Source organism: Castor canadensis, chromosome 11 (assembly GCF_047511655.1).
Source record: "Castor canadensis chromosome 11, mCasCan1.hap1v2, whole genome shotgun sequence".
NCBI classification, from domain to species: Eukaryota; Metazoa; Chordata; class Mammalia; order Rodentia; family Castoridae; genus Castor; species Castor canadensis.
In genome coordinates, this window is record NC_133396.1 from 43,166,386 (window position 1) to 43,180,497 (window position 14,112).

Below are 14,112 nucleotides of genomic sequence, written 5' to 3' on the forward strand. Positions count from 1 at the left end.
CCCAGTTGTAGGTTTTGTCCCAGCCATGGCTGCCCATGGAGGCATCTGGATGGATTACAAGCTGGGACACTGAGCATGGGGGTTGGGGGGACACTTATTCTCCTCATTCTGTTAAGTGCTGTGCTCCAGTGACATGCTCTGACTACGGCAGCAGACCCCCATGCCTTCCCCAATGCCCACAGCAGGAAGGTAGCTGTGTTAGTCAGCTTTCTGGTGCTGTGACAAAATACCCAAGAAAAGCACCTTAAAGGGGGAAAGGTTTATTTTGAGTCACTATTTCAAAGGGTTCAACCATGGTCACATGGACCAATCACTGAACTGTGTTGAGGCAAATCATGTGGTAGAGCAAAGTGGCTCAATTTATGGTGGCCTTGAGGAGAGAGAGAGAGAGAGAGAGAGAGAGAACACCTCCAGGGACCCACTCCCTCATCTAGATCCCACCTCCTAAGTGTGCATCACCTCCCAACAACCCATCAATTATGAACCCGTCAATGGCTTCATCCATCCGTGAGGGCAGAGCCTTTGGGATCTGATTACTTCCCCCAAAGCCTCAGCTCTGAACACTGCCGTGTTGGGGACCAAGCCTTCAACAGATGAGCCTTTGGGGGACATTCCAGATGCAAACTATGACAGTGGCTATTCATAAGCCAAGGAGAGACGTCTCAGGAGAAAACAACCTCTGGCTGCCTTGAGTTTCAACTTCCAGCCTCCAGAACTATGAAGTCTGTGGTGGTGTGGTGTTCAGCTCTTGCACATTAATGCATATTCCAAAGGTGGTTTTTCAACTGTGGAAGTGGGGCTTTGGGGGCACCTCCTTGGTGCAGAGGAGCTCAGAAATTCTAGTGTCTGATCAACAGATTAGGAAAAATCAGTGAAGGAGCTAGACAAGACTACTGACAGTGTCTAAGCAATATGGTGATTAAGATACAGCAATAAAATATATGCGTGGGACAGGAAAACCAGGATATAGAGATCTGGATCCATCCATGACATCTACAGAAAGTAAATGTTACGTTGATGGAGCAGAACCATGGTATTGAATAAGGTAGCAAAGGGAGACATTTGAACTTACAGAGGATGTGCACAAAATGTGCCCTTTGGCCACACCTTCCCTGGTTTTATTCTCATTAGTGCTATGGTTATGATGACTTCAATAAAATGATTCTGGACCCAGACCAGTCTCTTTCTTGCAAAGACTACTCTGAAGGGTCCTGCCTATATTGAAGAGGGTCCTGGGAGTTATCTGGGAGGTATAGTTTTGAGCAGCTAGTCACAAAATAATGGGAACTGAACTGAACAGGAATTGCTACTGAGACACCGTGACTGTGGGCCGTTCACTTTCTGTCTCTGAGCTTCAGTTTCCTCATTTAAAGACAAGAGAATTACTTACCTCTTGCCGGGTAACAAAGTAAGCCAAAACTCTGTGACCTGAAACAACCAGCATTTATTTTTTTCGATTCTGTCTGGGATGGGTTCAGCTAGGTTGCTTCTTCTGCCACCCCAACCTGGGCTCACCCATGCACCTGTCTTTATCTGGTGGCTACCCTGAGGACCTAAGGTGGCCTCCATCAGATGTCTGGGGCCTGGCTGTTGCTGGTTGTCTCTCCATGGGCTCTCTTCATTTTGTCAGACAGCCCAGAATGCCTTAGTAGAGGTGGAAGAATTCCAAGGTAAGACATTCCTTTGGAAAAGCAGGCACCAGAGGACCCACATACCCTTCTCCCTTTTCCCTTCCCCCTCTCTGATCTCTGGGCCCAGGCAGCTTCATGGCCTGGGGAGGGTGTACAGGGGCACCCCAGGGTCTTGGGCAATGTCAGCCATGGCTGGCACCAGGCAGGCACCTGTCATCTGGAGCACTTGGACTAGACTCCTCTCCATCCTTCCTCCACCTTCTAACTTCTCCTGTGCTATGAGCTGCCAGGCAGAGTTCTGGAGGGCAAATAAGAGGCATGCCTCATCTGACCCAACCAGTCCAGGTTTTAAACTAGCTCCGGAGGGGCGGGGATATGCACCACCAGAGCTTAGGTGCAGGGGAAAGACATGAGCCTCCATGCACCTGTGCCAGAAGCCATGGCCCCACTCCTTAGTGCTGGTCCAGAAGGGCGATGTGCCTGGCTCAGCTCAGAATGCCCAGGATGGCAGCCTCCGCCTGTGAACAGCGCTGGTGCCATCTGTGATCAGAAGAATTCCAAACTCTTCAGATCCCACCAGAAAGAATCCATGACAGGACACGTGGGTGTAAAGGGAGTTTTTTTAAAGTTAAGAAAGGGAAATACAAAGGGAGCCTGGTGGGGCCCAGAGAGCATGTTTGTGTCCTTTAGATGCTTTTAAAACCTGTGATAACTTATGGGAAGGGGAGGCCCAGGTGATTCGCTTTCAATAATCCATCAGTGGGGAGTGGCATGGGCAGTCCCTGACCAAGTGAGGGTGGTTTGGGCCATCCCCAGGCAACATACATGAGCCCCAAACTTTTCCTACTTCTAGCCTGTCTCACGCCCAGCCAAAGAGTGCTTGTGGCACCGAGGTGAGGTGGAGGACAGCCTGGGCCCCACCAGCAGTGTCAGCAGTAGCGGTGGCACCCATGCACCAGTGTCCCGGGTCTCGGACCTAACTCTCTGCGCAGGTAGGGAACCCACCATGGATGTCTGGAGACAAGCTATCTAGCTGGACTCTGGGGACCGCCTGCCCAGCAGTGGGAGGAGGGAGTGATGCAAACAGAAAGCAGCGCCGCCTAATGTCAATACCCACCACCTACATGGCCTGGACTCCATGGCTGCTGCTCTGTCACTGCCACCACTGGTAAGAGCACCCGAGGAAGCTAAAGGTGCCAGATCTAGAGGCCACAGCACCCGGCCTCAGGCGGGTCCCCTCTTTCCTGTGACTGCCATGAGTCTGTGCCTTTCTTCCTCTTCCTCCTCTATCCCACTCCCTTGCCCATCTACCCGCCATGCATCTGTTTGCCCTGCACTCCCCATTCCAACTCTCGCCAGCACTCTCTTTGTCCCTATGGTCTGTAGGGGTCGCAGAAATTCTCACCCTGAGGTCACATTCCCCCGTTCAAGGGACACATACCTGGGCTTGCCAGTGATCACTGCTGGGGGTTATAGGGTTGGTGACTAGATTCCAAAGATAGTTTCTAAGTCTCCCTTCTTTAGGGAAGCTAACAAGGACTGACAGGATGACTCAAATGAGAGAATACCTACATAGCAAATATGAGACCATAAGTTCAAATTCCACCTTAGCCTGCTTCGATTATTTGGTCTCTTCATTAGGATAATAGTTGGGTTAACATTCGGGATCAACATTCCATTCAGGAGCCCCATGAAAGGGTGGAGAGGCAGGCCCCTGCACTTGCTGGCATGTTTGACGAAACCAGGTTTAAGGACCTGTACTGGAGACTGTAAAGGGACGCTTGGCGAATCTCAGAAGTTCTCACTCTTTCTCCCAAAGGGTAATTTCCTCCTTCCCTTTTCCCTCACTCTCCCCGCCAGCCAGCATAGGGAATTCCATCTGGGAGCCCTCAAGCAGGGGTGGAGGGTGCGACCCTTAGGAGAATGGTTCTCTTTCTCTCAAAGGGCAAGTTCCTCCCCTTCCCTTTCCCTCTCTCTCTCCACCAGCTAGCATAGGGGAAGCCGGCATATTCACGTTTTGGCTGTATCCTTAAATGCTGGAAGCACTTTGATCCTGCTAATCTAAAAAGATGATAACTTATGGGCAGTAACACCTGTCGCTCAGGGGAGACGTCTTTATTCCTGTAACAGATTGTTGTTTTGTGGCTGTGTGTTGTATGTAACATGTCTTTGTGTTCCATTGGAGAGACTATGTGGTCACAGGAAATGCTGCCACCATGATGAAGACACCACATGTTCAGCACCATCTTGACACTTCCTAGGGATAGGAAACTCATGGGTGACACTATCTTTTCATCATTTAGGAAGATTATAACTAACTTGTGGTTAAAATTATCTATATTAATATAATTTTAATACATTAATCTGTTAAGGATTGGACAAAAAAAGAGTATTCATGTTAAAGATCTGTTATAAACTAAAGAATCAGCTGACTAACCTAAAATAATGACAAAAATGATTAAGAGTGCACTCTGAATTAATGTGATTGTGCTGTGTGTCATTGTGTTTTCTCTGTATGTCTTAGTCTGTCTCCTGCCAGTGTACTTTGGTCACTAAATATTTACTTTTTTGAGCCATACATGCACACTTATATTGACATTTTTTGGCATCCTTAGGTCAAAACATCTGTGTGTTTAGATGTCTTTAGGATGGTTTATAAACTACTTTTATAAAGTTAATGTGTAAAACTGTTTCAAAAGTTATCTAAATTTCTAATCCCAACCAGGCCTAATTATCCTCTAACTTCTGACTAAAGAAAACTTATGACCAATAATCTGTTTCATTCTATTGTGTATGTAATTTACATTTAACTCTTTTATAATTAGATTTATTAACCCATGTGTTCCTATAGATTTCTATTGTTAAAAAAAAAAGATAGTTTAATTTACTTTTCTTCCTCAGTCTTTTAAGGTATAAGGTTGCTAAGAGTTTTATTAAAAACTGTGTTATCTAAATTAGGGTTTTAAAGCAGAGGTTGTTTCAAGATACAAATTAAGGTGTTAATGCTTATAAGTTTTTATGTTTGTGATTGAGTTGGCTATGGCTTAAAGTTTTCCTAGAGAATTTTCTGAGGTCCAAATTTAAGGTACTAATGTATGTCTAAAAATGGGTTTGTGTTAGCTATTTTATCTAAGATACATTCTATCTAATGAAGTTTTTGACATTTCTGCTGTTTAGGCCTGACATTTTTGTCAGGTAAACAAATGTTTATCTGACATTGTGTGTTATGCAGTTGACCATTAAACTGGGGCCATTTGGGATTGACCCTGCCTTCCCCTAACTAATGGAAAATTTAAGGTTTTTAATTGTAAGCACTGTATTGTCAGTACTGACAATCACTAATCTGTTACTTTATCTAACCAAAATTCAAGGTTTAAACTGATTCTGTAACTGGCTCCTTCAGATGTTAGGTGTTTTTGTGTTCTTCAAATATATAAGCCTTCTAAAACAGAGTTATAAAAAGACACTGTACCAAACTGGTGTCTTCGTTTACAAGTTTGTGCATGTGTTTCCAATGATAATCAGAGGTTTAGTAATACTGCATACAATTAAAAGAAATTAGACCATTATGTTAATTGCTAAACTGTTAACCATGGTTACTTTAAGTTTTGTCATGATGGTTCTGATCCCTCAGGAGTATTGACAAGCCCATGAAAAATGACTCTCACAAGTGCTTATCTGTCAACTAGGTCAGATATCCCTAAGTATTGGGGTCATTTTGTATTTTCCCTGTAAAACTTTATAACTGTTGTCTGCTGACACTTTACAACAACATAAAGGAGTCAGTACATCCTCTATGTGACAGATTTAATTAAGCCCAGCTGAAGGCCCGTTTTTTAATAAATCTTTGTTGCTTAATTTGGCCAAAAAGGTTGCATTGGAATTGACTTCTGATCTGTTTGATGTGTTACTCTCCCACCACCATGGGATAACAGCTGACCTTCTGGGAGAAGCTACTCCTGGCTCCAAGAGACAAAATTGACAAATTGGCAGAATCTTCAGAGACAACTGTTCAGAGACACAATTTAAAAAAAGTATGCAGTTCAAATGGACTACACATATGAGGGGACTTCTCCAGATCTAAATGGAGTCAATTATGCCAGATCTCTAAAATAACCAAAGCCAAAAGATTTTAAAAAGGGGCTCTTATGCATGTACTCTAATATTTAAGACTTCTAGGATTCTGGCAAAAGGCAAACTCATGTCTTTGGCCAAGGCCTTCTGTTTAAGCAAAGGCAATGTGACCATTTCTACTAGCTCAAGATCTGTCCTTTTAATAATATTCAGAGTTGTTTATACTTTCCCTTGTATTCTACTTTCAATAGTATCTACTTCTGCTTAGGGACACTGTGAGTCTTCTTTCTGTACAAGACTAACTCATTGATGTTTACCATCAAATTGGACTGGCACGTAATGTATATATTACCCCAAATAATCAATCCTTAACTGCCCACTACAGTGGCAGTCCAAACAGGAGGCCATCCAAGGGTCAAAAATAGCTACCAGTATAGATGCCTATAAAAAAATAACCATAAGACTCTCTGTTGCTTTTCAAAAGAAAAAATTAGATTCTTTATCCTTCCTGCTATACCTAGCAGGGCCTCTTCTGATGCTCCTATGATTGTTCATGTTTGGGACATGTCTTCTACACCAGATTTCTCTCTTCTGGAATGAAAGCCTTTAGGACCTAAATCATGAGGAAACAGGGCTATCAGTCTCTACGGACAAATGAGATTTCCATGAACAACCTAGATCTTCATGAGGAAACTTAATTGTCCTGGACAATAATTCAGACACCTCATGTCCAAATGAGCCCAAAGGAGAAAAATGGAAGAGACAATTTCCCTTTGTAGGTAGGGTCTGTTGCCCTTGTCAGCTTGAACCAGATTCAGAAGAAAGAGAACTTCAGCCACTCAGCAACCTCAATTTTTTTTTTTTTTCGGGATCTTGTCTCTCAGGGAATTTTAGGTAGGCTAAAATTAGGGAAAGTTCAGGACTCGTAGAAATATGACTTAAAATTGTATGTGTGTGTAGGTTGCCCTTGCCTGGCCCAGGATGTCTTGGACCACTCTCACCTGGCCTGGGAACCACCCTTTTCCCCTCTCCACTAATTGATTGTTGGATGAGCATCACTGGGTTCTACCCTCCTGATACATTCCCATGGGTTTTAAAAGAACCTGGAGAAAAGAAGCACCTAGCTCTTCTTTCTGGATTCCACCTGTACTCCCCTTCTGTAAATTTTACTAAACCCCAATTCCAACCATGTGTCCCACAATGGATTCTTCCAAATGGGGCACAAAGACTTTGGGAGTTTTCTGATCATAGACTGCACACCTGCCATTAACAGAATTGGCCACCAGGTTGCAGGTTCTGGCCCAGCCATGGCCACTCATGGAAGCATCTGTATGGATTACAAACTGGGACACTGAGTATGGTGGTAGGGGGAAGTTGTTCTCCTTGTCCTGCTACGTGCCTTGTGCCTTGTCATCAGTGAAATGCTCTGACCACAGCAGAACCCCAGTTCCCTCCCCAAGGCCCACAGCAAGAAGGTGGCTGTGTTAGTCAGCTTTCTGGTGCTGTGACAAAATACTCAAGAAAAACAACTTAAAGGAGGAAAGATTTATTTTGAGTCACTGTTTCAGAGGTTTCAGTCCTTGGTCACATAGCTCAATCACTGGACTGTGTTAAGGCACATCATGGTGGAGACCGTGTGGTGGAGCAAAGCAGCTCACCTTATGGTGGCCTTGGTATGGGGAGGGAGAGGAGGGCGAGAGAGAGAGAAAGAGGGGAAACACTAGGGTAACATAGAATATATATATATATCATATCGTGTCATATCATATGCATATATCACATATTTTTTCCTTAAGGTTATTTGTGACTGTGTCAGGACCAGCCCTCCCAGTCCACACATGTAAATCTTAGGGGGTTGGGGAGATTTCTTTTGGCACAACTGGGGATTGAACTCAGGGCTTCATCATGCTTGCTAGGCATGTGTTCTACCACTCGAGCCACTCCACCAGCCCTTTTCTGTGTTGGGTTTTCAAGATAGGGTCTCATGAACTATTTACCCAGACTAGCTTCAAACTGTGATCCTCCTGATTGTTGCCTCCTGAGTACCTGGGATAACAGGTGTGAGCTACAAGCACCAGGCAAAATCTTAGTTTTTAATAGCTACTAGCTCATAGTATAAATATTTGAAGGTTTTTGTAATAAATCACCTTTCAATGAACACTACTTCAAACTTCTGAGGATCACTTTTCATGGGAAAAATGTAAAGCGCTTACGGTCACACCCTTTAACTTGGCTTCCCTGCCCTGCCATCCCTTCCCCCATGCCATATCCTCCATGCACTGTGTGCATGTATATACGGACACACGCAGGCCCACAAATACACTGTGATGTCACCATCCAGAGCATTGCATCCTGGCTGCCCAGCCTGGTCGTCCCTGGCCCTCTTCCGCTTCGGCTACCTTTGTGCTAGCTCCTTCTACTCCTCCTTCTCTGATCAGGGTGAGGAGCCCCTTCCTCCTTCACCATCACATTTCTTCCACAGGACTCTGGAGCAAAGTTCTCCAGGCACAAGTGGCTCCATGACTTTTAACCCTCCCAAGGTCATCCTCAAAAGGCTGGACCTTGCCTGGGCCCCACAGGTCATGCCAGGATGCCTGGGCCTCTGCCTTCGCCTGTTTCCCTGCACTTCCCATCTGTAACAGGACCCCCTGCAGGACCACGAGGTCCAGTGACTCAGGACACTTCATACACACACACACACACAACTCCAGCTCATGTCAAGGTTTCTGCTCAGTCTGTTTAGTTACTGGTCTCCCACAGGTACCACTGCTGGCTGTGCCCCAAGACCCACTATGTGGCCGCTCCACCACCACCACCACCACCCCAGCTGCAAGTAGCCGGGGAAGCTGAAGGTGCCAGCTCTGGAAGCCGTAGCTCTGGGCCTCATGCCAGACGCCTCTTTTTTCCAGGTGCCGTGAGTCCACACCTTGTTCCTCTTCCTCCCTTGTCCCAGTCCCTTGCCTGTGTGCCTGGCTTGCCTCTTTTTCCCCTGGTCACTTTGTCCCAACTCTCACCTGTGTTCTCCATGTCCTCATGGCCTGCAGAGGTCATGGAAATGCTCACCCAAAGGTTGCATTTACCTATCCTAGGGACACATGCCCCAGGCCTGCCAGTAAACAGCTAGCACCCTTCACTGATGGTACTTATAGGATTGGTTACCAGACGATAAAATAGTTACTAGCTCTCCCTTCTTTAGAAAGTCAGCAAGGATGACAGAATGGTTTAAATGGTAGAACAGCTATCTGGCAAGTGTGAGGCTATGAGTTCAGATCCCACCTTAGTCTGCTTTGATTATGACAACTTAAACGGGCTATTTGGGATTATTGGGAAGTTAAATAATGGGAATATTATTTGGGAAATAATGGAGAATTTAGGGTTTTTAATTCTCAACACTGTATTGTCAGTACTTAAAACCACTAACCTGTCACTTTACTTAACTGAAAGTCAAGGTTTCTGTTAGTTGACTTTGTGTTCTTTACATATATAAGCCTTCTACAGTAGAGTTATAAGAAGACACCCAAACTGGTGTCTTAGTTTCTTTTACAAGTTGTGCATGTTTCCAATTGTAATACGAGAGGTTTAGTAATTCTTTATACAGTAAAAGTAATTTGACTAATATGCTCATTGCTACACTGTTAACCATGGTTACTTTAAGTTGTCATTACATTTCTGATCCTTCAGGAGCATTTACAGATAAGCTCATGAAAAATGAATCTGACCAATGCTTATCTATAAACCAGGACAGACATTTTTAACTATTGGGGTTGTTTTGTATTTTCCTCATAAAACTTTGTAACTGTTATTGTTGACACTTTACAACAATTTAAAGGATTCAGTACATCCTCTGTGGGACAATCAGGTTTAGCTGAGACCAACCTAAACACCTACAGTTTAAACTACTACAGTTTAAAGAACTGTAGTAAAAAATTACTACACAAATAAGGGGACATCTCCAGATCTAGATAAGGTCAATTATGCCAGACCTCTAAAAGCAACCAAGGCCGAGAGATTTTCAAAGAGGACTCTTAAGCATGTGCTCTAATATTTAAGCCTTCTAGGCTTCTGGCAAAAGGCAAACTCATGTCTTTGGCCACAGCCTTCTGTTTAAGAAAAGGTAATATGACTTTCAATGGTATCTGTCTTCTGCTTAGGAATACTGTGAGTGTTCTTTTTGCACAAAACTGACTCCCATTGATGTTACCCTCTAATTGTACTGGCATCTGCTCCTGATATACCTGGCCCCTAATGTAGATATTGCCCCCAGTAATCAGTCCTTAATTGCCCACTACTGTGGCAGTCCAAACAGGGGGCCATCCAAGGGTTAGGAATAGCTACAGGTGTAGACAACTATAGGAAAAATAATCAATAGACTCTCGTCTTTTCAAAGAGAAATATTAGATTCTATATCCTTCCTACTACACCTGGCTGGGCGTGTTCTAATACTCTTATCAGTGTCATGCCTTCTAAACCAAATTTATCTCTTTCAGGATAAATTTATCTCTTCCAGGATAAATAAATTAGGACCCAAATCATGAGCTACAGGGCTATCCATCTCTATGGACAAATGAGATCTCCATGAACAACCTAGATCTCCATGAGAGACCTGGACTATGTCCAAATGAGCCCCCAGGGAAAGAAGTAGAAGAGAAAATTTTTCCTTGTCAGTAGGATTTGCTGAACCTTCTCAGCTTGAAGCAGATTCAGAAGAGAGAATTCCAGCTTCTCACTAACCTCAAAAAGATAGTTTCAGAATCTAGTTTCTCAGGGGGAAGTTGAAGCAGGTTTGAGTTAGGGAAAGTTCAGGACTCATTAAAAATGTATGCCTTAATATCGCATTTCAGATTGACCATGCCCTGGCTCAGGACCACCCTCACCTAGCCCAGGGGCCACAATGCACCTCCCCACTCATTGATATTGGATGGGAATCATTTGGAAGGCACCAGTCGCCATTAACATGAGGACTTCAATAAAATGATTCTGCAATCAGACCAGTCTTTTTCTTGCAGACAAAAGTACCCTGATGTGGACCTACCTGTATTGAAGAGGGTATTGGGAGTTATCTCAATATAGTTTTGAGCAGTTAGTCACAAAGTAATGGCAACTGAACAGGAATTGCTATTGAGAAACTGTGTGACTGTGGACAGTTCAATTTCTGTCCTGGGCTTCAGTTTCCTCATTTAAAGATAAGAGCATTACTTCTCTCTTGCTGGGTAAAAAATGTATCAAAGCATAGTGACCTAAAACAACCACCATTTATTTTTTGTGATTCTGCATCTTGGATGTGTTCAAAAGGGCGGCTTCTCTGCTGCTCCAACCTGGGGTCACCCAAGCCCCTGCCTTTATGTTGTAGCAAATCTGAGGACCTAAGGAGGCCTCCATCAGATGTCTGGGGCCTGGCTGTTGCTGGCTTTTTCTCCACTGGCTCTTCATTGCATCATCCAGCTCAGACTTCTCTCATACAGGTTCCAAGGAAGAGTTCCAAGGGAGGATACTCCCTTGCAAAAGCAGACACTCCAGGACCACAGTGTCAATTCTGCTGCGTTCCTTCATTGTTTAAGTGTCTGTCCACTGTTCAGTAAGGTTTTGCCTTGATACTGTATCTGTAAATATATTGTACTTTAATCAGGCTATCCCCTTGATTACTCTTTCTCACCCTTTTTCCTTTTCCCCATGATGTTCAACAGCTTTCAGTGCATTTTCTTGTGCCCTGTTCCTAGACAGAATGTATTTAAATATTATTCACTCCCTATCAATCTCCCAAAGTGTTTCTTTTCTGGAACTCTTAGCTGTGCCTGAGTCTCCCTGGTCTCTGAGAAACTCCTTCTCTAAATGGTATTTTACTGAGATATTTTTTACTAGAGATCCATTTGTGATATGACTTTTTACTTTTGTAAATGATGGTGGGACCATGTCCCAGACCAAGATCCAGAACCTTTGCAACCCCAGATGATTCCTCATTCCCTTCCCAGCCAGTGACCCCAAGGACAACCATGGACCTGTTCTTGGACTTGTAAATGGGATTGTCACAGCATGTGACAATTCATTTGTGTCTGGCTCCCTCCCTTGGTTTCAATGCTCATTCACATTGTCGCCTGTGACTGAATTCCTTTTTGTAGCTGGGCTGTTCTATTGTATCCCTACCACAGTGCCTTTCTCCTTTCTCCTGTGGGTGAACATTAGCTGGTTTCCAGTTTGGGGTTGTGATGAGCAAAGGTACTCTGAACAGCCGTGTGTGTTTTCCTTTCTGTTGGGTAATGTTTTGACATGGAATAGCCTGGATGTAGGAGAAGCAGATATCTGACTGCTCCCAAGCTGTGTTCTTTTACACCCCCACTGCAGTGAGTGAGAGTCTGATTGCTCCAAATCCCAAACCCGTTGGCAATTGCCCGCAAATGCCGTGCCATGACGGAACTGTTCCATGGTGCTCACAGTGCTGGAGAGGATTATAAACAAAAAGAATCCCTCCCTGCATTTTCTGGGCCTGAAATCCAGGCAAACTGTGGTCGACCCTGGTGCATGACAGGGATGAAAGGAGCCACATGGCCTGTCTTTGCAAATCCTGATGCATCTAGACAGAGCACAAGAAGGAAGAGAGGTGCAGACAAACACCTGGCCTTAGGGCACCTGCCACCCCCTCGGTACCTGCAAGACTCTTGTCTTTGTCCATTTTGTGCTGCCCTAACAGAATGGCACAGACTAGGTAATTTAGAAATGATGGAAATCTTTTTCTCATGGTTCTGGAGTATGGGAAGTCTAACATCAGAGCCTTCTTACTGCAACATCCCAATGTGGAAGGCAGAATCTAGTGGAAGGGAAAGAGTGAGAGCAAGAGATCAAACTGTAGCCTCAAGTCTTTGCTAATGGGCATCCATCCATCCATGAGGGTGGAGCCCTGCTGACCTCAACCCACCCCCACCATTGGACCACACTTCCCATCACTTCTGTACCACACTGGGGATAAAATTCACAGCACATGCTTTCAGGGGGAACAGCAACTCTTCACTGCCCATTCAGAACTTGCTTCCTGGGTCGTCTTGCTAGTGCTAGTGCAAGGTAAATTGATTGTCATGGCTCCCTCCTGTTCCCAACCTACTCTACTATTCTGGGTTTCAGCCAATTGTTTTCCTTAACTAGGTGCCAATGTCATTTAAGAGCAGTTTCTTATGTATATTCCCTCTCATGTCCTTTCATATCACTTGAAATGTTCTATTGTGTCTGACCTTTCTCTCTCCATCCTAAAACTCAGGAAAAAGGAGGAGTGGAGAGAGGGAGAGGAGACAAAAGAGAGAAATCCATAGACTAAGGGATCTGAAGCTCCCAGGCCAACCCTGTACTCCAGAATAAAAATCTACATGGTGGTGCTTTTCTTGGAAAACAGTTCTTCCTACACAATCATGTTTTTATAAGAGGAATTGAGATTTCAAATGAACAGATATTGGAGAGCTAAAGCTTCTCAAATAGTTCAGCCCACCACTAATGAGCTGTGTATTTGCCTTGACTCTCTGAGCCTCAGTTCCTTGAATAGATATTTTACTGAAGCAGTCCCACCCCCTTGCCCAGATAATGCCCTGCCCGTGTTTTTCTGGACGCTATGTTGGAGCATGTTTAGGAAGTCAGTCACATACTTCTGGCCTGTGTCCTCAAGAACCTCACTGCCACATTACTCTGTGACTTCATGAACCAAATGTGATTGGGTACTGGGGTCGGACACAGGAGAGGAAAAGTCACTAGGCTGGGTGTACCCACTCCCCTCCCCCTGAGTCCACCTTTAGCTCTCGCCTCCCCAGCACCTACCTTCTCTCTTTTTCCAAACCCACTTCCTCTGGCTTCTGGCTCCTGACTTCACCCAGTTGAACCACCTCCAAGTTGCTTTGGTTTCTATTTCCTTGCTAAGCCCAGTCCTATGCAGATGACTGGCTGGCAGTGTGAAAGGCAGCAGTGGCCTAACATAACAAGCAGTGGAGCAAAGGATTTCTGCTGCACCTAGGGTCCCTACCAGAACCCAGTGAATTCTGGGATGTTGTCATGAGGCTTGCCCTGGCTGAGCTAGCTGCCCAGCCAGGGGAAGAAGCTCTGGGTCTCTGAGGAAGTGGTGACTGAGTAGCAAAGGGTAGTGGCAGGGAATCCCACAGAGAACAGGAAAAGTGGCACTTGGGGTCATCCTGACCATCCTGGCTCATGCTGCCTCTAGGGAGCAAAGGCTTCAGTCACCATGATTCATGCATTTAATGAACACTTACCAGGCTCCCTCTGGGTGCCTATTCTGTCCTGGGTGCAGGGGAAGACAGGCCTGGTAGCATCTAGAAGGTGATGGTTGATGTGAAGGGGACCTAAGAAGACTTCAGGGAGGAAACACATGCCTGCATGGTACTTAAGACACTTGCTTTGGAGATGGCCTCCTGGGGTT